This window comes from Schistocerca gregaria, chromosome 3, assembly GCF_023897955.1.
Source record: "Schistocerca gregaria isolate iqSchGreg1 chromosome 3, iqSchGreg1.2, whole genome shotgun sequence".
Lineage (NCBI taxonomy): Eukaryota > Metazoa > Arthropoda > Insecta > Orthoptera > Acrididae > Schistocerca > Schistocerca gregaria.
Window position 1 is genome coordinate 658,485,694 of NC_064922.1, and position 24,472 is coordinate 658,510,165.

Below are 24,472 nucleotides of genomic sequence, written 5' to 3' on the forward strand. Positions count from 1 at the left end.
CAGGCGTGCTGAGGGAACGCCGGAAATGGATTCAGGCCGATGCGGTAGGAAGCCAGATAGCGGAGCAAATATCTGTGCCGGTTGTAGCGCACGCGTGACGGACAGGCGTCGATGCGGTGAGTTGTGGTGGTGGTGGTGGTGGTGGTGGTGGTGGTGAGCAGGGGGGGGGGGGGGGGGGAGAGGCGGGTTCCCTGCAGCATATTGGGGCCGTACAGCTCAGCGAGCACAAGTAATATCGCAGCCTCACTCTGCGCTGCCCCACCCTCCTCTCACACCTACCCACTGGCGCCCGCGGCGTATTACTTTGTGCCGACGGCTCGTCACTGTCATTAATGTATCACATCCACAGAGGGAAATAATTAAAACACCATTACAGATAAAGAAAGATGAAATCAAATTCCGCATTTCACTCAGACACCCGGTTTAGCATGCACTAATACCACTGTAACTGTTCTGTTAAATCGCCAATATACTGTTTAGAAACATTGACTGTAAAGAATTTTGTAAATACAAGATGGTACCCAGAAGTTCGCAAAATTTGATTTGTTCGCGCAGGTGGCTACGAGTGCGCCGAAATGCCGTCGGTTTCTCCGCATACATCATTCTTTAAACAGTGTGGTTAGTGGCTGCTAACAGCGTGGTCTAGTAACTTGTTTGTGAGCGTAGTTCCATTATCGTGCCTCCGTGTGTTTGCGGTTGTGCGATGGCTTGGCCGAAAGACCAAAGCGTCCGTAGAAAGTTTTGTGTTAAACGCGGAAAAATCACTCTAGAAACGCACCAAATGTTAAAGAAAGCTTATGGAGATAACGCTCTAGGCTAACCACAGTTTTGCACGACAGGTACCAACGATTCGAAGCCGGCGGTTTGTGACCGAGCGGTTCTAGGCGTTTCAGTCCGGAACCACGCTGCTGGTACGGTCGCAGGTTCGAATCCTGCCTCGGGCATAGGTGTGTGTGATGTTCTTAGGTTAGTTATGTTTAAGTAGTTCTTAGTCTAGGGGACTGATGGCCTCAGGTGTTAAGTCTCATAGTGCTTAGAACCATTTGAACCAAGCGATTCGAGAAAAGGGAAGAAATCAGCTCGGCCATCAACTGGCATCACGCCGGAATATGTTCACAAAGTGGGGGATCTCATTCTGGAAGGTGGTAGACAGACCAAGCAAGACTTCTGTTACACCCCGAGAATAAGGTATGTACATGTGAATGTGTTCTGTCAGAAGAATTGTAAATGAGAAGGATCGCGGCGAAGTTTGTGCCAGATCCAAGACGATAATAAACAAGCGCGCGCGCGCGCGCGCGCGCGCGTGTGTGTGTGTGTGTGTGTGTGTGTGTGTGTCTGCGCGCGCACGTGCAGAAGGGAGAGAGAGAGAGAGAGAGAGAGAAAGAGAAAGAGAAAGAGAAAGAAATTACGTGGAGTCTGGGGAGTATGGCGGCTGCGGAAAAAGTGTCATCTCGTTTTTAGTTCAAAAATGTCTGGACGATACAGGTCGTATGCGGGCATGGTGGAGTACAAAGTCGTTCGTATGCCAAGTCTGCGGACGTGTTCTCCAGATGTCCTCACAAAAACGTCTTATAAAATCGCAGTAGAACGACCGTCTGAACAGGAGAGACGACTCTTTACGAACAGTTGTATCATATACATCCGAAAGTGGCGTAGGAACGACTGGGTACTTTACCACGCCCACATACGGCTTACACCATTCAAGAAAATTTGACTAGAAATGAGATGACAGCTGTTTCCGTAACCGCCGTTCTCACGAGACTTTGTATAACTTCTTTCCCATCCGCTGGATGAAAATTAAATTGAAGGGAGTGAAGATTTTATACAGCGGAGGAGATTCAAGCGCAGTCGCAGAGTGTGCTAAACGCGTTACCAAAGACTTCCAGATTCCATTTTAAAAGGGGGCAAACGCTACGATCGTTGTATTCGCTTCCAAGGGAACTACTTTGAAGATGATGAAGATCTGCTTATGAAGTTATAATATTAATATAACTCGGCAACTTCAGGAAAGCACGTCGTATTTTCAAGAGACGTTCCACTAGGGCAAAGTTAGTAGTGTATACAAAAGACTAAATAGATGCCAAAGATATCCTGTCGTAGTAGATACTATGTTTGCCGGGGGACTCCCAAATCCAATTTTTTGTAAATGGACTTCTCATTACCGTCTGTGATTGATTATGTAAAGACCTTAACATCGATTTGGCAAATACGGTTCTAGCTGTCAGATTTCTTATCCACAATGGATACTCGCTCCCATGTAAACGCTGTACGGTTCTTGAAACAGGCGTGGGCTTGTACTAATTGTTAAAAATATCGATTAATCTGGACGGAATCACTTGTACGGCGCAAAAGAAGAATAAGTATCAGACTAAGCAAGAAGTTATCCACTGCTTAAGGGAAGCAGCGAGACTTTGATGACTTACACTTTCTGATCTGTAGTATCCGGAAACCCCTATGTAACGCGGAATCGACAACTAGATGTCTCGAGAGGCTGACCCGAAGGCGGAGAGAATTATATTGTCAGTAGAGGAGCTATAAAAGCAGAATGGGATGGTCCAGGACAACTAACTGATTTCGGATCTCACCTGACTCGTGAGTAACAAATCCATCAGAAATATTTAATTCTTCCAAAGCTACCCTAGACGGTTGTATGTGATGCTGAAGTTTGGACGCGAAGGATCAACCAAGACCAGGGCGACCTCATGTTCTGATGGTCAGGGATCATCGAGCGTTACGGAGAGTGACTGTAAAAAATCGCATGAAATCAACGGATGGAATCATGTGAGTACAAAAGCACTACCATAGTCCAACTAGCACGGCGACTGCGGGTAGTTAAAAAGAAGCGCGTTTAATGTCAAGCAGATCCTGTAAACCACACATTTTTGTGGTTAGTGCTAAGCGGCGTTTGAGGGTATAAAGAGCGTCGTCGTAGGACAGTGGACGACTGAAAACAGGTGATTTGGAGTGATGAATCACGCTATACCCTGTGGCACTCCAATGGAAGTGTTTGGAGTTGAATGCGAAAGGATATCAACATATTCTAGAGCCCTGTGTACTGCGTACAGCAGAGGAACAGTTGGCAGACCGTAAATGAGTGTATCACCATGACAGTGTCCCCTACCATGAAGCAGCGTCTGTGACGCAATTGTTTATGGACTGTTAACATCCCTGAAATGGACTGGCCTGCTAAAGTCCCGACGCGACCCAAATGGAACACCTTTTGAGTGAGTAAGAACGTCGACTTCGCTCCGGACACGAGTGTCCGACATTACTAGCTTCTCTGTTTTCGGCTCTTGAGGAAGAAGTTGCTGCCATTCCTGTCCTGACATCCAGACATATTATTGGAAGTGTCCCCAGCAGATCTGAAGCCATCATAAAGGCGAAGAGTGGACTAGCCCCATATTAATGTCCATTAATAGCTGGCCCGATACTTTTGATTAGATGGTGTATTTCCAGAGGCCACTGGTGTAAAACGGCTGACGATCAGCGTTATTTGACTTAAAAGCTCGTCAGCGAAACTTGATTTCCAACATTTTCGTTTTCGTATTCCTGCGTTCCACGTCAGCCTAGCAGGAGCCGTATACGAAAGAGCAAAGCGCTATTAGAAAGAGATTTTTTTGTTTACTATTGTGCAGAGCCGACGTGTCCCGAAATCCTTACAGGAATAATAAGCACGCGCCGTTAAGAAAGATGAAGCAAACAGACTGATTCCGGAACGGATTGTCTGGTGTAGAAGATTGGTTCCGACGTGGTGGACCAAGAATAGGTGTTTGTTCGGACAGTATTGCTTTCGTTCCGCAATCATTTTATTGTATTGTTTTCATTAAATGTGCAATATGATGTGAGTACCACTTAAAGGACAGATAATTGTGTGTACGTGTTTTTGTGGGACCATGGCCGTGCCAGAGGCGGGACATGAACTCGCGACCTCCAAGGTAGCGACGCTGCTCGAAAAGTACAGAAGCCGATTAAACCCCATACCAGTCGTAACTATAGTCTGATTAAAATTACTTGACAGTTGAAATCTGTCACTTGCCGCTAAAAGTGCTTACCACATCGGCTGCAAGTTACCGTTCGGTTATAGGCGACACACACACACACACACACACACACACACACACACATACACACACGGCGGGTCACTTGACAAATGTTGTTCATGTGCAACGCGGAACGATGTTGGAAACGGCCTTCGCGAGGTATTACAAAAGTGCTAGATGCTCTGTCGACAGTTGACCTTAAGTGATCAATGAGTCAGTTGCGGCGGACAACACGTTTTGTAACTCTGAATTTAAACTCGTGCGCTAATCTAACCACAACCTTGTGATGTGCAATGTATCCGAAGGAAAGGCGGTCAGCAATATGTGGCAGAACAGAAATCACGATCGCTTTGCTCACGGCGATTAAAGCTAACCTCTATGAGCAAAATCGATAAGAAAAATTCCTGTTTAAGCGCTAAAAGCAAACCGTAATTTTTTCTAGAAATAAAAATATGCATTCGAACCAATCAACTGGCAGAAAATAATGAATTCTTTAGACTTACAAATATAAAAAGTCGCTGGATTGGAAGAGATTCAAATCATCTTCTTCTTGATTAACCACTGCACTACGCCACTATACTGCATTAGGTTGTTATATTTGTCATTCTGGTGATCCTGTTGCAAGTGAATTGCAAGGTCCAAGAAATCGGCTTCACGCGATGTCATGCAAAGTTTACCTAATGTAAGCTGATATCTGTCATTATAATAACTGTATATTTGACGCTGAATCACACTAGTGCGGAAGGATCAAACAGTGTTTGATCTGTGTGTGAATATTTCATTAGCATCGTTTTGTGTGTGTGTGTGTGTGTGTGTGTGTGTGTGTGTGTGTGTGTGTGTGTGTTTTGATGGCTCTGAGCACTATAAGACTTGACATCTGAGGTCATCAGTCCCCTAGAACTTAAAAGGGAACCTCCTCATCGCACCCCCCTCAGATTTAGTTATAAGTTGGCACAGTTGATAGGCCTTGAAAAACTGAACACAGATTAATCGAGAAAACAGGAAGAAGCTGTGTGAAACTATGAAAAAATAAGAAAAAAACTGAGTAGTCCACGCAGAAGATAGGCAACATCAGGGATAGCATAACCGCAGGAGCGCCGTGGTCGCATGGTTAGCGTGAGAAACTGTGGAACGAGAAGTCCTTGGTTCAAGTTTTCCATCGAGTGAAAATTTTACTGTCTTTATTTTCACAAAGTTATGATCTGTCCGTTCGTTTATTGACGTCTCTGTTCACTGTAATAAGTTCAGTGTCTGTGTTTTGCGACCGCACCGCAAAACCGTGTGATTAGTAGACGAAAGGACGTGCCTCTCCAATGGGAACCGAAAATATTTGATCGAAAGGTCATAGGTCAACCGATTCCTCCACAGCAAAACACGTCTGATATATTCTGTACGACACTGGTGACGGCATGTGCGTCACATGACAGGAATATTTTGTCGCCCCCACCTAACTTGTACACTTGGCGGCGAAAAAAGATTGTTCTACCTTGCCCGATTTAGGTTTTCTTTTGGATGTGATAATCACTCCCAAAAAAGTGATGAAAACATAAGAGATAGTCACATAAACTGCAACAAATAAATGCAACAGTTTCACAGTCGCACAGTTTTCCGTGTGCTCTGTCAAAACATATGTTTTTAACGTTTTCAAATTTTTCCTTGTGTAGACCGTCAAATCCTGCATATGTCCAACCAAATCTGAACATGTCCTGGAATTTTGGAGAGCGAAGTTGATTATGTGTGAGTGCCTGAACTTTGATAATTGACACACGATCACGTAAACAATACTGCTCTGTGTACCTGTGCAGCTTCGCAAAATTATAGAATCTTTTCACAAAGTATTTCACTTTCCGAAAACCAAACACATCTAACGGTTGCACAAGAGGTGTACAACTTGGAGGAATGGTAATCACGTCTACTCCCACACTAAAATTGTCTGAATATAAAAAAAAACCTAACTTTTCACTCGAGGGAAGACATGAACCAAGGACCTGTCGTTCCGCAGTTGCTCACGCTAACCACGGGACCACGGCGTTCCTGATCTTACACTGTCCTTGATGTTGCCTATCTTGCACATGGACTACTCAGTTTGTATATTTTGCTTATTTTTTTCGTAGTTCCACACAACTTCTTCCTGTTTTCTCGATTGATCTGTGTTCAGTTTTTCAAGGCCTATCCACTGTGCCAACTTATAACTAAATGTGAGGGGAGGTTCGATGGGGAGCTTCCCTTGTTAGAACTACTTAAATCTAACTAACCTAAGGACATCACACACATCCATGCCCGAGGCAGGATTGGAAGCTGCGACCTTAGCGGTCGCGCGGTCCAGACTGTAGCGCCTAGAACCGCTCGGCCACCCCGGCCGGTGTGTGCGTGTGTGGGGGGGGGGGGGGGGGTTGGTTATCACGTGTGATGAAATACTAGGTAATAGCCTAGCCGCACGCTCCGGGATCCAAATGCATCAAGAAAAGGAGCCGGACGAAGAACTGGAAGTGAACTGACCAATTGTTGTGGCAGTTTGGCAATGGCGAACGGTTCTGGTGCGACATTGAGCATTCAGGTTGTAAGAAATCACCTTGAATGCTTGAAGTGTCAACTATCAAGTAATTTTACAGTTGAGTTCAACCCGTTAGTGGTGTCAGGTAGGTAGCAATTACGGAACAGGAAGCACCATGCTCCTCGACATACTTTTTTCATCACTGGGACTGCAGTGACAGAAGTCCCAGTGTAGTGTGGAGCGTCAGCCGTGATGGAGGTGTAGCGGGGCGTGACATTCACCGGCCGGCGCCAGTGTGTGGCCGCGCGGCGCACTGGCGCCAGTGAAGCGGGGCGCGGGCCAGACTGGCGCTGCGGCTGGCGTTTTCCGCGGAACAGGATGGCTGGCCGCGGTCCAGCCGGGTATTTCTGCCAGCCACCGCGCCGTCATAACGGCTTCCCGACACCGCGCCAGCTGACTCAGCGCTTCCGGAGGCATCTGCTGCGCTAGCGGTTACTGCGCGCCGGACGCCGCCTTCTGCACCCATTTCGCCTAGGCTTACTTGCACGTCCTGTTCATTTCATTGAAAGATAACTTCTGTATTCCTGAATTTCCCTGAACATCATTACACTTACTTCTTTCGTCAGTTAGTTGAAGTACTTCCCTGTTACCGAATGTTCCTTCGCCGTTAACTTTCTTGTCCCTGTGTTTGTCTCTTCAACATCTGCGATTGCCATGTCTAGAGTTTTCCATACGTCTACAGCTGAACTGCCTATTGTGATATTCCTTATCGCAGTATCCATATCCTCAGCGGGCATCAGACGCATCTCGTCGTTCCTTAGTACTTCAGTGGCCCTTTTCCTTCCTCACTGATTCGTCCGTACGATTTTCATAAACTTCAGTCTAATCTTCATCGCAACTAAACTGTGATTGAGACGTACCTGTGCTCCGTAGGTAGAGCTGATTTCTAAGCCTCTGTCTCACCATGATGTAATCAAGCTGTATGGTATACTAACTCTGCTTACAATAACACAAACACGCTGGAGCATACTGCACAAGTACCAATCACAGTCACCGACACGAGACAGATACATACTTAGTTTAGGGACACTACTTCCGCAGCGCGGGATTAGCCGAGCGGTCTGAGCCGCTGCAGTCATGGACTGCACGGCTGGTCCCAGCGGAGGTTCGAGCCTTCCCTCGGGCATGGGTGTGTGTGTTTGCCCTTAGGATAATTTAGGTTAAGTAGTGTGTAAGCTTAGGGACTGATGACCTTAGCAGTTAAGCCCCATAAGATTTCACACACATTTGAACATTTTTTTTTTTGACATCACTTCCCAATTTCAACACCTCCAAGAAAATCGTCCAGTGCTCTGCTTCGAACTGATGATTTATCTACATCCAGCCCAATACACTAAACAATATTTTACGAAATACGTAAATTGTAATCAGTAACGGTACATTAAAAATTTGTAAATTCGCGCTCAACGGAATATTGACGACATGTTTGTCGTGGAGCACGTCAACGCTCCCAACACAAGCAGCAGACGTCTCTACTAGTGTCAATGTAGCGTTGCTGAACAGTAATTTCGAAACTGATTAGAAGTCTCTTAGTTAAAACCGAGCCCATCTTAATATTGTATTGCGTTGGACATTTTGTTTATTCATTCTCCTTCCAGTGAAACCTTTTGTCTGTGACACATGTTTATGGAAAATGTGCTTACATATACAGAACTATTTTAAAGAAAAAAAATTGTATCTATTGCGGCAGAAATTCTCGAGCGTTTGCATCACAAAGTCCGAAAGATGCACACATTGTATATTCTGTTCACTGCTACAAATTTAGCTTGTTTTACAGGGGAGTAATAATGAACAACAAGAATTTCTCGTTTTCCAAATTGTCCTTTGCCGACGGTGGTGGCCAAGCGGTTCTAGGCATTTCAGTCCGGAACCGCGACTGCTACGGTCGCAGGTCCGAATCCTGCCTCGGGCATGGATGTGTGTGATGTCCTTAGGTTAGTTAGGTTTAAGTAGTTCTAAGTTCTAGGAGACTGATGACCTCAGATGTTAAGTGCCATTGTACTCAGCGCCGTTTGAACCATTTTTTAAAAATTGTCCTTTCATATGATATTCTGAAGAGCATACACTAGAGTTTAACACACATGATCGCTCGTAAATGATACCTCGATGTTGATATACACACATGATAAAATATGTTAAGCACAAGCACTCCGTTTTCAGGCCACAAGTGGCCCATCGGGACTATCCGACCGCCGTGTCATCCTCAGGATGCGGATAGGAGGGGCGTGTGGTCAGCACACCTCTCTCCCAGTCGTTATGATGGTTTTCTGTGACCGCAGACGCTACTATTCGGTGGAGTAGCTCCTCTGTTGGCATCCTGAGACTGAGTGCACCCCGAAAAATGGTGGTCCGGATGCTCACCCATCCAAGCGCCGGCCACACCCGACAGCGCTTAACTTCGGTGATCTAACGGGAACCGGTGTATCCACTGCGGCAGGGCCGTTGCCTGATAAAAAATGTTTAAAGTCTAAATACATTTTTCAATTTTTAATGTCGTCTGATGTTGGGAAAGATCTTAGTTGAAAGCCCTCGGAACTGGTTTTGCAGTCAACAACTCCCAAGAACATAAGTGAGTAATCAACGTAACTGGAAAACATGAAATATGTTTTCCAAAATAGTTTGTGGACTAGGATGAAACCCATGGGTGCAAATAACTATACATAGCGACTCCCATATTGCTACAATAGATCAGCAAACACTGTGTACTATCTGACGATAAGTAACTGGGCGACTTGAAACAAGTTATGGTAAAGTCAAAATTGTACCGTCACATCAGACGAGTGGTTACAGTTATTTCTGAAAATCGTTATGTATCACATTTGCAAAGGATAAAAGTTTAATGTTTCTATACGATGAATCAGGTATGCTTGCGATGTGTACCAGCTTTGGAAACCCGTCTCTGTTGGTCCGAGTAGAGGAATGCAAAGTGTGTCAGGTTCGCCCTGCGGGCGGCAACCACACTGCAGACTCAGGCTCGTGGCTGGCAAGGCGCCACGCTGCAGCCGAAAGGCCCGCATATGCCGCGACCGACATTCTCACAGTTTCCTCCCGCCACTTAACTCCTACTAAACTAGCCGCCGCAAGCGCGTTGGTTCTCACTCACCGCTCGCGGGATTATTTTTCGTTTCTTCCTCGGGACTGTCGTCTTTACGGTTCCTGTTATTTTCCGGATCGAAGGAATGTGTTTCTGTTTCTTCTCAAACCGCCACGTGTTCGATCTGGGATGCCTGCTCCGACCAGAAATAACATAGTTTCAGATAATGCTTATCCATTACGGATATTTTAGAACCGTGGCTGTAAATTGAATGTAAATAAGATATAGAAAACTGCAACCAGTCACTTTTTTGAATAATTATGTTTTATTTCATGAACCGGTTTTTCGAACCTTTTCGGGTCCATCTTCAGATCGTTACCGGAAGCTACATCATTATTGCTAACATAATGATGGGTGTCGGCTCTATGACATAAAGATGGAACACACTTTAATGTATCGCCATGACTATAGCTTATCTGTCGATATGGATGTAAATTTAGTTTTTTTTTTACTTAATGCTACAGTGTAGGCGGATTTTTTTCGGTTACTGTCCATCTGCCTGCCTCCATGTTGATGTCCATTGTTATATCACTACACACACTTCCACACAAACTTAATTAATTTACAATCTGACAGCCAGAGTTTTCCAGCATCCAGCATGCGCTTTACAACTGTTTCTCGTAACAAAAATCTTGACAAGTGGATGTGGCATAGGCCTACTTTGCACAGAGATGTAATTTGTTCTTTTTTTTACATTTATTAAAGTTGATATAAGGGCAAATATTTTAATCAGACTGACGATAACATGAGAGCACAAAATAAAATAAATAAATAAATAATTACAAGAACAAACTTCAGATGATCTGATATCTTATTTATATTTGTATATTAACATATAATATAGGCAGTTTATAGCAAATATTTTAATCAAGATTGGCGTGAACATGGATGCCCAGGAATCAACGATACAGAGCTGAACTTTTGTTTCTGGTTTTTAAATGTAAAGTGTACGGTAATACAAACATCTTTATTCCATTACAAACACTGTAACTTTTATACATATGCCTTTAGCCAAAATAAAAAGAATCTACTCTTGCTAATATCCCAAATCATGTTAACGTAACAATAGAAAAAAAAGTCAACAGTTCATTTGAAGGTTTGTCATTAATTTAAAAATATAAATATATAGGAGCTAGTCATACAGACAGCTGGCAAATACAATAACTCTGCATCATTGAGCCCTGGGCATTCATGTCAACGCCAGTCATGATTAAAATATTTGCTATAAGCTGGCTGTAGTATACGTTGATATACAAATAGAAATAAGATATCAGATCATCTGAAGTTTGTGCTTGTAGTAATTTATTTATTTTATTTTGTGCTCTGATGTTATCGCCAGTCTGATTTAAATATTGCCCCTATATCGACTTTAATACATGTAAAAAAGAACAAATGACATCTCTGTGCAAAGTAGGCCCATGCCATATCTTTTTGTCAAGATCTTTGTTACGAGCAACAGTTGTAAAGCGCACGCTGGATACTGGAAAAGTCTCGCTGTCAGATTGTAAATTAATTAAGTTTGTGTGGAAGTGTGTGTAGTGATATAACAATGGACATCAAAATAGAGGCAGAAAGATGGACACTAACCGAAAAAGCCGCCTGTACTGCCGCAGTAAGTAAAAAAGCAAATTTCCATCCATATCGACAGATAAGTAATAGTCATGGCGATACATTAAAGCTTGTTCCATCTTTTTGTCATAGCATTATGCTAGCAATAATGATGTAACCTCCTGGAACGATCTGAAGATGAACCTGAAAAGGTTCGAAAACCGGTTTGTGGAATAAAATATAATTATTCAAAAAAGTGACTGCTTGCAGTTTTATATAACTTATTTACAACATAGTTTCAGTTTAAAGTCAGAGTAAATGTTGAGGACGAAGAAATGTAGTATCACGATTCGGGACTAGGTTTTTGTACGTGTTAGAGAGTTGTTGTAACGTCAGTGAAAACTGCAAAATACGAGAAGAACTGCTTGAACGAATGGATCCAAACTGGGACACTGTGCAGATATGCGCTTTAAGAACAATCTGCTATGTGTGCGCTAGGCAACGCCTTATCTTGCGTTACCCGGAACTTCAATTCACACGAAGCTCATTCTGTAAACATCCTCCATATACCACACAAAACGACACTGAGGGACAAAAGACATGCGATATCTCCTAATATCGCTTAGGACCTCCTTTTGTCCGGCGAAGTGTAGTAACTCTACGTGGCGTGGGCCCAACAAGATGTTAGAAGTCCCGTGCAGAAATATTGAGCCATACCGCCTCTATAGCCGCTCATAATTGCGAAAGTATTGCCGGTGCAGGATTTTGTGCACGAACTGACCCCTCCATTATGTCCTATAGGTATTCGATGGGATTCATGTCGGACTATCTCGATGGCCGAATCACTCGCTTGAACTCTCGAACCAATCACGACCAATTGTGGCCCAGAGACATGGCGCATTGTCTTGGGAACATGAAATCCCCGAATGGCTGCAAACGGTCTCCAAGTAGCCGAACACAAGCCATTTCCAGTCAGTAACGCAGTCCGTTCCATGCAGACACAGCTCACACCATTATGGAGCCACCACCAGCTTGCGAACTACCATTTTAACAATTTGCGTCGATAGCTTGGTGGGGTCTGCGCCGCATTCGAACCCTACCATCAGCTCGTACAAAATGAAATCGTGACTCATTTTACCAGGCCACGGTTTTCCAGTAGTCTAGGGCCCAAGCGATATGGTCCCGATCCTAGGAGAGGAGCTGCAGGCGGTGTTGTGCTGTTAACAGAGGCACTCGCTTCTTTCGTCTGCTGTCACAACTCATGAACGCCAAATTTCGCCTTACTCTCCAAAACTCATAGTTCATTGTACGTCCCACATTTGACACAGTGTAGCTTCGGCCGCTGCGTTATCCTTGGTGAGAGGTATGCCTGAAATGTGGTATTCTGGGCACACTCTGGACACTGCGGACTTTGCAATAGTGAACTCCCTAACGATTTCTGAAATGCATATCGGTTTCCCATGACTTGTGTCACCGCAGTGTACAAGACCGCGCCGAGGATTTCAGTTGGAGGGGCGGCGAGTAATATTAGTCTTGTGGAACAGGAAGGGGTGAAGGAAACGCGCATTATGTGTTACAAAATAAGCCTCAACTCTGTTGGAAGCAATATATTCATTAATTACTAAACATACTAATGCTACCACTGGAAGCAATATGTTTATTAATTACCAGACATACTAATGCTAGCACTCAACACCTACTCTTTAAGTTGTTTTCAACTGAGAGAGCATATTTTGTGAGAGATGCGTACGCATTGTTTTTCTGTCACACATATGTTTTTCAGACATACAAAAATAATTTCGGTATTATATTTTAATTGTATGTGTGTGTGTGTGCGCGTGCGTGATTTTTTACAATTGTTGGGAAGGCGAGGAATCCATCGCGAATTGAAGATACACTGCTCCTGGTTTCTTTTAGAAACCAGAGCGATCTGGCATTTTCAGTATTACACGTACAGCTACTCCCCACTTGTCAGCCCACGGTGTCACAATCATTTCCTCGGAGTATCAGTCAGTGTACGTTACATGGTGTGACTCTTTTCAAACTGATTCCGAATAGTTACGCGTGTATAAAATGTTCTCGGTTTCCAAGTCACATCATTTCAAATAAAGTACAGCTGCCTCTCCCATCATCATCATCATCATCATCATCATCATCATCATCATCATCATCAGAAGTGAATAAGCCACTGAGTGCCGGGGGCGGCGCCGTGTTCCGTTTATATTGGCGCAATAACCGACTCTGAAACCTTCTATGAAGGGCTGCAGTGATGCGTGCGCGGGAAGGCGCGTTGGGCAGCTCATAGCAGTTCCGGCCCGCCGCGGGACCTGGTTATTAAATGACAAAAACTTTTCTACCAGAGAATTGAATTGCTGAACAACAGAGCCCATTTAGTATTTCATGCCCGCAGTCAGTGATATTTCAGCGTTCAGACACTAAAATGCCGAATGCGGCAGCAGTGCAATCGTTTGTTAGTTTTCTGTCGTGCAGAGAATCTTCTCGGCTTGTAACCTCACGCTCCCTACTCGCTATGCAGTCAGCATTGAAGCTGCGTGGAGGCCGCCTACATCACTCCCCCCCACTTCTTTCTTCTCCACTCTCCCTTTTCCTCTCTGTCCCCCTGCCCTATCCTTGAAGGCCCCCACGTTGGGTGGTTAACATCACGGTCTGTTGTCGCGAGGTTCCGGGTTCGATTCCCGTCGAACAACCCGAATTCTTGTGAACTGGGAAGGTAACAGGCAAAGTTAACTCAATCTCGTGTGGCCTTTTGAGTTGTTGAACAAACAAGCAGAACGCCGGAAGCTCCATAGACCGTTCGTGGATGATGCTGTTGTGCCCAGAGAAGCTTCAGCGCTCAAAAACGGTAGCGAAATACAGGAAGAACTGCAGAGGACGGACGCATTGTCTAGGAACTAGCAGCTGACCTTCAACATAAAGAAATGTAATATATTGCGCTTAAATAGGTGGAATATACGCTATTGTTCGCCTACGCGATTTCCAGACATTCAGTGGAGGCAGTCACATCCATTAATATTCTGGGCGTATGCGTACAGAGTAATTTGAAGCAGAACACTAACATAAAAGTAATACTAGGAAAGGCGGATAACAGACAGATTCAGTGGACGAGTCCTCAAGAAGTGTATTCCCCCCCCCTTGAGGTGGCTTACAAAAGCCTCGTTCGACCGATACTGGAATACTGCTCGCCATGTTGGGACCCTTATCAGATACAGAGGATTGATAAAGGAAATAGAGAAAATCCAAAGAACAGCAGCGCCTTTCGTCAAAGCTTCGTTTAATTAGTAAGCATCAAAGAGGTCACAGAGATGCTCATCCTACGTGGCAGACGCCACAAGAGAGATACGGAGTGATTTAGTATTAACAACTCCGTGAGCATACTTTCCTTACACAGTTAGCCACATAGATACGAAAGCCAATGGAATGGACTCAAGTTGTAAAGCTTGCCATTGCCTGTGAGCGACAGGACGTTGTTTTAAGTACTATTGTGAAAGATACTCTTAATAACCACCCCTTCAGTTCAGACTCTTGAAAACTGATAAGAGGGAAGAAATGAAATAAGGAAAGTTGAGCGTCCTGCCGTCAACTAGAGACGTAGCTGCAGCTCCGTTGGATGCAACATCACTGCGGTATGACGATTGGCGGTACGAATAAAACGGAAATTACCTTTAACGAGCTGGACTTCTCTACGAGGTGCTTCAACCTGGACAGAAATTGATATTGTCCGAAATAGTACCTCAGGCAAGTTAATTAGACGTGTAAATTATATGGATGACCGTGGAAGTGAAGGGAAGTGTTCACTCAAGACCTCGGCTTTGTGTCGGCGTGTGAAGTACTTTAGAAACACGATGGCACATTGGCATATTGGCCAAGACGACATAAACTGTCGTCGTCAACACGGAAACTGGTACGTCCATCTTTTATACCCATCATTAGATAAACATACACATGAAAACTTAGTACTTAGTAAAGGGTGATACTGACTTGGCCACTTAATCACATCTAAGCTTGGAGGATCATACAGGAAGCACTAAGACAACGAAAGTCGACTGTTACGACGTCATTTCTCCGTGATCAGAAGTATGAGGATTTTCCTGTACAGAGTAGCGCTCTGTTATTCGTCACTTAACGTCTATTGCCTGTCTCGAATCTGCGATTTCCGTTACCTCGCCCTGTTGATCAAAGGTAACTGGCCAATTTAATTCGTTCTGTGTAAGAACAGCGGCCATAGACACAAAAGTTGGTAAAATTAAAGTTGTAAGACGTTATTAACTGACATATTTTGAGTGAGTTGAGCCGCATAAAGATTTTCTTTAGCCTAGCATCGACGTGTCTGCCTTAGTGTTTTACTGCACGAACCTGGGGGAGACAGCACAGTGGTTAAGACATTCAGGAGGATCCGGTTTCAGGTGCTGTACTGGTTCCTTCCAAAAAAGACATAGCCGGTTTGCTTTCCGATTCTTTGGCCAGCTCGAGATTGTACTGTAATAACCTTGTTGTCGATGGTACGTTAAGCCGTCGGTACACGGACCGAGCATCCAAAAGTTGAGCGTTGAGCGTGCCGAGTTTCTGACGTCATAGCGTGGAATAGCACGTTCGGGAGTCTTTCCGAACGTGCAGAGCAATATCTAGCATGTTAGATATCCTGAGCGTGCGTCTGAGCGTTGACCAATGAGCTGGCACAACTCCACCTACGTCACATGTACGCCATCTCCCTTCAGCACAAAGTTGTGAGGCGCCATTCATTTCAAGCCTACACGTTTATATGCCGTTTCCGAGCACGAGCAATTTGAGAATCACTGGAAAACCCGTTGCTAACTGTGTGATCCGTCGTAATAAAATAATGAGAAACTACATATTCGTGGCAAAAGACTTATTGTAACTTGCGTATTATGAGAGTATGCTATTCGAAGGCAGCAATACATTTAGGATGCACCCAAAACGCATTGTTCTTGGTACAATTTGTTACAATTAAATTTCAGTTAGTAACATAATTACGATTAAAGCTTTCAGCAAGTGCTAAGATTAGTAACATTTTAAGAATGGCAGTCAACTTCCAAATGTTTCGTTTAGCGTGCTCCCTCTGTAATAAAAAAACTGAGATAATTGATCAACGACGAACTTAAATGGGTGTTTTATGACGTCCGTCCCGAGCAGATGCAACGAACTTAAGCGAACAAAAATGAGATAAAAAAAGCGTGGTGAGGAGCGTCACTGATTGGTGAAATTTTTATGTTTGGACGGTGGTTTGCGACTCGCCAGTACATAATTTTTCTTTCCTAACACGTGCGTTTTTATAAGGTTCTATTACTTTATTATTAGCTTAATATAAGTATATACTATAATTTTTGATGTTACGGAAATATAAGTTCACCTTTCTTTGGGTGTTCGATTGGCTTGATCTCCAGGACACCTTGCGCTACGTGTGTAAAGGTATTTTGCTCCTTTTTCTTTTACGCTTTGAAATTCACATGTTGCAAAAATTGTGCTACTGCGTAGGAACAGTGATCAAGTAAGACTTACCTTGGGGTTTTACTAACATGTGGAAATGATGAAATAATGTTTATCTTATGTGGAGAAGTATTCCAAATTTGTACCGCACTCTTTGTAATGGAACTTTTGTAATCCTGTGCCCTTATTGATTGGACATGGTACTTTCCTTAACGTGGACGATGGAGGAAATGTGTGTTTAAAAAAACGTGGGAATTTTACGCGCGCCCATTGAGTAAACAGTGTGATTTACGAACTAGAAACATACCTCAACTGCCGCTGGAATGCATTGCGTTCGCGTATACCACGTTGGGGCCCACGTACCGTGTGCACGAGTCACATCGTTCCTGAGCGTTCAGCAGCACGTTGAGCGTGGCACGCTCAGCGTTAACGTTCGACAGCACAGTCCGTGTGCCGACGGCCTTGTTCCCTAACTTCCGTTCACTCCAGGAGACCCTGTGAAGAGATTCTCAGTTTAACCGATGACATTCGAATAAGCTTTCTTTATTAGAAATTGATGTGCCATCATCTCTTTTCCCCTCGCAGGCCACATAACAGAAATGAAAATTACTTTCACCGGGTCAAGCGCCACAGCCACCGCAAAATCGTGCGTTGGCAACATAGACTATCGAGGCAACTCGGAGGTAGGTTCGTACACGAAAGAACTTTACTACACACGGTCCGAATGGATTCGCTACACCTTTGCCTTTACACCTAGAATTACTTTTCAAAGTCCATAACAGTTGGATTCATATACGAAGGCTATCCTGACAATAAATTCCATTTTCATGAAAGGCGAGGAGTAATAGGTGATACGAAACAGTCGTTACATTGACTGATGCAACACGTTAGTGAGCTTAAAGCTGCGTTAGTGGGGAAAAAAATTATTCGCTGTTCGACAAACGTTGAACACGGAATGTTGAAGTTGAAAATTCTGCGAAATATAAAATCCGTTATGTAACATAATCAGAGTGAAATTGGTGTTGCACACACGGAACGAATAAGATGACTAAAGGTGTTCTTCCGCTGGTGTCGTTTGGTTGAAAATGGAAAGACGAAGCCCGTGGTTAAGACAGGGGTGACATTCCATCTGTAGTCAGCAACGAATTCGTAAATGAAATCTGACGAAAAGATTTATAAAAGCGTAGTTTCATAATTTGATTATCTCTTCTACGGTCCGCTATCCGCAGAAAGAGAAATAGTTCGCAAACTACTGTAAGAAATTAAGCAAACTGACGAGAGTATTTTTTTTTTTAAAAAAAGCAACTGGTGTGCTTTTGCACGACAGTGCTTGGCAATTCATTGCTCGGAAAACACCGACTTGTTGCATCAGTTCAAAAGGGAATTTTTTGAACATCTCTTCTACTGACCAAGCTTCGATCATGCTCCTGAGAAAGTGGTTTGGTTTACGATGTGTTGACTCCGATGAAGAACTTCAAGACGCCGTCAGGCGCTGGCTGCACTCACAGGCAGCAGAGTTTTATGCAAGAGGGGATTTGTTAACTCGTTAATGGTCAACTCACACACAACTGTGAAGTTTTCTTCGTGTGTAGGCCCACAGCCTCTGTGAGTTTCTTAAGCGAAGTCATTTTCTTTTCCAATTTGTTTCGTAAACTCCGAAAGAAATGTGCAATTCATTCTCTCATTTGTATAGCGCCTAACTGATTCAAGGTATGTTGGTTTGAACTACATTTGGTGTTCCGCTTCTGGGCGTAAAGACAAATAAGTTTTGTGATTTATAAGGCCGATTCACACTTGACGGAATGAAGCGTAACGTCGCGTCAAAACATTTCAGAATGCATTTCAGATGTCTGCATTTATACAGACCGCCCACGGCACAGAACGAGACGTCACCGTGGAGGTTTCTCGGAAAGAAAGTTTTGACATTGACGTTGGTGAGTGAATGGCGTGGGTGATGACTGTGTCGTCATTGCTAACTTTGAAAAATAATCTATTTTCGCGTGCTGTTATAGAAATGAATTTCGTGGTTTTGCCGGATCTGTATGGATGTACTCGGTCTAGGCATATGTATGTGTAAGGACGTATAGATGTGGAACTGTTGGGCAACTCTCCACCCAGATGAACCAAGGGGCTACCAACAGTGCCTCCTCAACGACCGTCCAGCGAACGTAGCTGCGTATGGTCCTCCGCAACAGGCGCCTGATTCATGCACCCACTCTGTTGTTCGTCGGCGCCGAAGGCTGGAATTTGCAAGCCGGTACGGAAGTCGTTTTATGCTGCATTGGACAGATTGCCCTAGGTGTGTACGGCGTGAAGTGTCTGAAAGGAAACTCCTTCGAACAGTTGTCGGAAGGGTCCAGGCCGGAGGGTATTACCTGGGCGATATCATTCTGGAGGTCAAAATGGAACAACACAAGTATGTATCTATCCTTGTGGGCCAGGTGGACCCCTACGTGGAGTAAGTTTTTCCTTGGAAACATACACTATGTGATCAAAAGTATCCGGACAGCCCCCAAAACATATGCTTTTCATATCAGGTGCATGGTACTGCCACCTACTGCCAGGTACTCCATATCAGCGATCTTAGTAGTGATTAGACATCGTGAGATTGAAGGCATTATGAGATAGAAGAAAGGGGCGCTCCGCGGAACTCACGGACTTCGAACGTCATTAGGTGATTGGGTGTCACTTGTGTCATACGTCTGTATGCGAGACTTACAAAGTCTTAAACATCACTAGATCCACTGTTTGCAATGTATTTGTGAAGTGGAAACGTGAAGGGTCACGTTCACCACAGAAGCGCACAGGCCGACCTCGTCTGGTGACTGACAGAGACCGCCGACAGTTGAAGAGGGTCGTCATGAGCAATAGGCAGACATCTATCCAGACCACCACACAGGAATTCCAAACTGCATCAGGAATCACTGCAAGTACTGTGACAGTTATGCGCGATGTGAGAAAAATTGGATTTCATGGTGCAGCGGCTGCTCATAAACCACACACCACGCCAGTAAATGCCAAACGACGCCCCGCTTGGTGTGAGGACGATTGAACATGTGGAGTGACGAACCACGGTACACAATGTGGCGATCCGATGGCAGGGTGTGGGTATGACGAATGCCCGGTGAACGTTATCTGCCAGCGTGTGCAGTGCCAACAGTAAAATTCGGAGGCGGTGTTGTTAAAGGTGTGGTCGTGTTTTTCATGGAGAGGACTGGCACCCCTTGTTGTTTTGCGTGGCATTATCACAGCACAGGGTTATACTGATGTTTTAAGGACCTTCTTGCTTCCCAATGTTGCAGAGGAACTCGGGGTTGGCGATTGCATCTTTCAACACGTTCGAGCACCTGTTCATAATGCACGGCCTATGGCGGAGTCGTTACACGACAATAGCATCCCTGTAATGAACTGGCCTGCACAGAGTCGTGACTTCAATCCTTTCAAACACCTCTGGGATGTTTTGGAACGCCGACTTCATGCTAGGCCTCACCGACCGACATCGATACCTCTCCTCAGCGCAGCAGTCCGTGACCAATGTGCTACAATTTCCCAAGAAGCCTTCCAGCACCTAATTGAACGTATGCCTGCGAGAGTGGAAGCTGTCGTCAAGGCTAAGAGTGGCCCAGCACCATACTGAATTCCAGCCGATGGAGGGCGCCAAGAACTTGTAAGTCATTTTCAGCCAGGTGTACGGATACTATTGATCACATAGTGTATCTACCAGCGGGACAATGCAAAGTGTGACACAGCTCACAGTGTACGTGCGTGGTTCGAAGAGCACCAGCAGGAATTTACCGTACTCGCCTGGCCGCCGAACTCCCCGGATTTAAACCAAATCGATGATCTGTGGGACCACCCTGATCCACCTGTGTGCGCCATGGGTTGTCAACCGAGAAACCTAGCGCAGCTGGCCAACGCATTGGAGTCGACACGACTGCACACCTCTGTCGGTACCTTCCAGAAGATCATTAACCCTCTTCCTACATGTCTCGTAATAGTACGTGCCGCTACATGTGGTTATTCAGGTTTAGGACAGTTTGTTACAACGTGAACGGACAGTGTATTTTCACTATCAAATAAATATGCATGTTTTACAATGCTGTTTCACTTCTCATTAATTTACCGCACAAAATTAATGCTAAACACCCGTTATGAAATTTGCTTCGTCCATTAATAAGCTTTGTTGTTGCTGGTTCCATAATTCCGATACTGTAGTCTTGACTTCTTGTATCACGGATGGTAGGTTCAAAAATGGTTCAAATGGCTCTGAGCACTATGGGACTTAAATGCTGTGGTCGTCAGTCCCCTAGAACTTAGAACTACTTAAACCTAACTAACCTAAGGACATCACACACATCCATGCCCGAGGCACGATTCGAACCTGCGACCGTAGCAGTCGCACGGTTCCGGACTGCGCGCCTAGAACCGCTCGGCCACACCAGCCGGTCGACCTTCACATACAAACACACTACGTTCTGTTGAGCGTGCAGGAAATATAGCGATGTAATTGTTTATTTTATGTTGTTTAAATTCAGAAAATTAGTTATGTAAAATTTGTGTAAAGGTTAATTTTACAGCTTGTAAGTGCTCCTCGACTAAGCTGTTGACGTAATAAGGCCAGTGGAGACCAGAAAAGGTCTAATTTGGGAAATAAATCGTGCAGTCGCAAATTTTTGTGTAGTAGTAGAAGAAAGAAATACTGACAGTTGGGGGCGTAGTCGGAGTGGGGGTGCGTTTGAAGGCCACTTTTGCACGTCTCCTTGAATAACTCTGAAACTATGGCCATTAGCGAAAACGTATGCAAGTATAATTTTTAACTAATTTATTTACAGAAAGGTCCTGTCTTCTTTTTTGAGGGACGGATAGTATGCGCGTAGTGAGCGGGAGAATACGAAAATTGCGCACATGATTTTTTAGGGCCATATAGCATTGCGGGTTGCATTAAACGACATCGGTAGGGGTAGCTGAATCACCAGGTTTATAGCAAGTTATACTTAATTAACCATGTTGTAAGACTAAACAATTTTTTTAAAAAATGGAAAGAAATCGTCCTAAAAGTGCTCCAGACTGCCCTATCCTCATGTGGCTTTTGTGTCTGTCCAAGAATAAACAACACAATTAAGTGAAAACAAACATGGCGTGATCAACGTTTTAAAGCCAAGTAGGATGTACGTCAGTTTCGTTAAATCTGAATGGTGTTATTATGAGAGTAATAAAAACGTTTGGTTTTATAGTTAATCTGTTATCGCTGCTTGAACAGTTTCCGTATTTATTTTGTGTCTTAAGTTTAAAGGATGTTAGTTTTCGGACAGAGCTCACGTACCCACATGGTGAAGCGTCAGTCGTGTTTGAGAGACATGCAGTAAGAGGAGGGAGAATGCGGCAGTTGGGGCTGCCTCGGGCAATAATAGCGGTGTGTGGCAAGCGCAGCGCGGCGCTGTGCGCAGGGGTTGACGCTCGGACCCTGCGCCGGTGCCGCGCGCAGCCGGCTGCTGGCCGGTGTGCGGCGCTGACTCAGCGCGCCAGCTGCCGGCCTGCCGGCTACCGCAGCTGCAGCTGCCGCTGCCGCGCTCTGGCAGCGCAACCGAGCCGGCCTCGCACTCGTAAAAACGCCCGACACCCGGCTTTCCTTATGGGTTCCCTGCGGAGGCGGCGTACGAGCCAAAATAAACGCGTCTGCAGCGGCCGGAAACAGGTTTTCGAGCGCTGTTCTTAAAACAACACACCGGCTTGCTGCCATAAATTTTGTTGGCTTCGGTCGCGCGTGTTTTGAATCCCTTGCACGTTTGCATCTGACCTCGTTGGCGCCAGAGCCAATCACGTGGTAATGCAGGTCTGCTACAATTACGTGTGCATTAAATCGTGATTGTAAAGCCTTGGGTACGGAATGAGGAGGTTCTGCGCAGAATCGGAGAGGAAGGGAACATGTGCAAAACACTGATAAGGAGAAGGGACAGGATGATAAGACATGTGTTAAGACATGAGGGAATGGCTTCCATGGTATTAGAGGGAGCAGAAGAGGGCAAACACTATAGAGCAAGACAAAGACTGGAATACATCCAGGAAATAACTAAGGACGTAGCTTGCAAGCGCTACTCTGAGATGAAGAGGTTGGCACAGGAGAGGAATTCGTGGCGGGCCGCAGCAAACCAGTCAGAAGACTGATGACGTGTGAATGTTGCGTAAAATGCGAGTGCTACTTGCTATTTGATTGACATTCAGCTTGTCACAAACAAGCAAGCCAGAAACGAAGGAACTGCGAACCGTTATATTGTAAACGCTTGCTTACAGCTGCAGCTGTCACCGATAATACGTATCTTTACGGAAGTTGAAGATGGAGGGGGGGGGGGGGGGAGGGGAGTGTAAATGGAGGGAACTGATGTTATCAGCTGCATTGGGACTTTATGTGCAATCAGTTGCGGCGAGTGAAAATGTGTGCCCGAACGGGATTCGAACCCGGGATCTCCTGCTTGCTAGACAGATGCGTTACCCACTGCGCCACCGGGACACAGTGTTAATCGCAAATGCGCAGAATATTTCGGCACACACTTAGTGTCTGCAACAGTGTTACTGTATTTTAATAGACACGGCTAACGCGATATGTTAAATTTATCTCTCACGTAACTTTCGTTGCTTCTTTCGCCAAACTCATTCATAACATTTTTTTAATAAATGTGTGGGTTTCAGTAACAAGAACTTGGCGTAAAAACAAATGAATCACGGAATAACTATTGTACAATGTCTGTAGGATGTTTTACATACAAAAATGTGATGTTCCGACACGGAATTCATCTACACCGGTACTGACCTTGAGGTATGAGCTAAAAAAATTGAAATTTGCTGAAGGTAAAACAATATTGGACTCGTACATTAGACTGAACAGGACCTTGCTTTGGGGGTACGCAAAGAGCTGTTGGTGGACTTGTACAGTGCCTCAGTCTCGAACACTTGATAAACAAGATCCGAAGAGCTGTTTTCGTGGCGGGTTCGATTACTAAGCGGGAAATCTACGCTGAGATGTTCGTCCAACTCCCACTAGAAAAAGAGATGTACTTGACGGTGTGGTTTAATGCCAAAATTACGAGAGCATACGTAGAAGAGTCTACCATAATAGCTTCGTCCTACACGTATATCGCGAAAACACTATGGAGGTAAAATTAGAGATATTTGAGCCTACACGGGGGCTCAGCAACAGTGTTGACGTAGATGTAAAATGTGGAATCTGCACACAAACTAATTTTGCGTGTTCTGCATAGTATAAGCTGGCAGTCGAAGGCAAGCGATGCCGCATGACAAATCCTGACAACAGCGTAAAATTTGGAAAGAAGTTATATTCACACGGAAATAATATAACCAGCTGGTGAAAGTCAAGTGTTTGCAGAAATCTATGAGGGATACGCCGTATATACCATTTATTAAAAAGTTATGCTGGAGAAGATAATTTCGGGAGAGTCACGACCTAGATGTTGAGTCTCCTTAAACCAATAATCATCAGCTGCAAGAAAATACCATTTGCAATTACACAGGAGCAACCATAAAGTGAAAAATAAAATAGTTTGCAGCAGCTGTGGGCGTGTAGATGCAGAGGCTAACTGGCTGTTGCCATTGCCCCGATGCGGGCGTTGGCGTCGCTCTATCGTTAAATTAGCCGTTTCCATGTACGATCGACTTATCTTTTTTTTTTTAAGAGTGCTCACATTTTAAATCTGTGTCCAGACTGACACGATAGCTGTGCAAAAGAGTCTCCAGCTGCTGAAGTTAATGGTGTGT

The 24,472-nt window shown here is 44.6% G+C and overlaps 1 protein-coding gene and 1 non-coding gene across 2 annotated transcripts in view; one reads left to right on the forward strand and one right to left on the reverse strand.

The window, feature by feature from the left end:
• The window catches only part of LOC126353911 (pneumococcal serine-rich repeat protein), a 664,303-nt gene that overhangs the window by 466,651 nt on the left and 173,180 nt on the right, over window positions 1-24,472 (forward strand). The window lies entirely within an intron of this gene.
• Trnaa-agc (transfer RNA alanine (anticodon AGC)) lies at window positions 23,137-23,210 on the reverse strand. The gene has a single exon. It is a non-coding gene; the product is annotated as a tRNA-Ala (tRNA).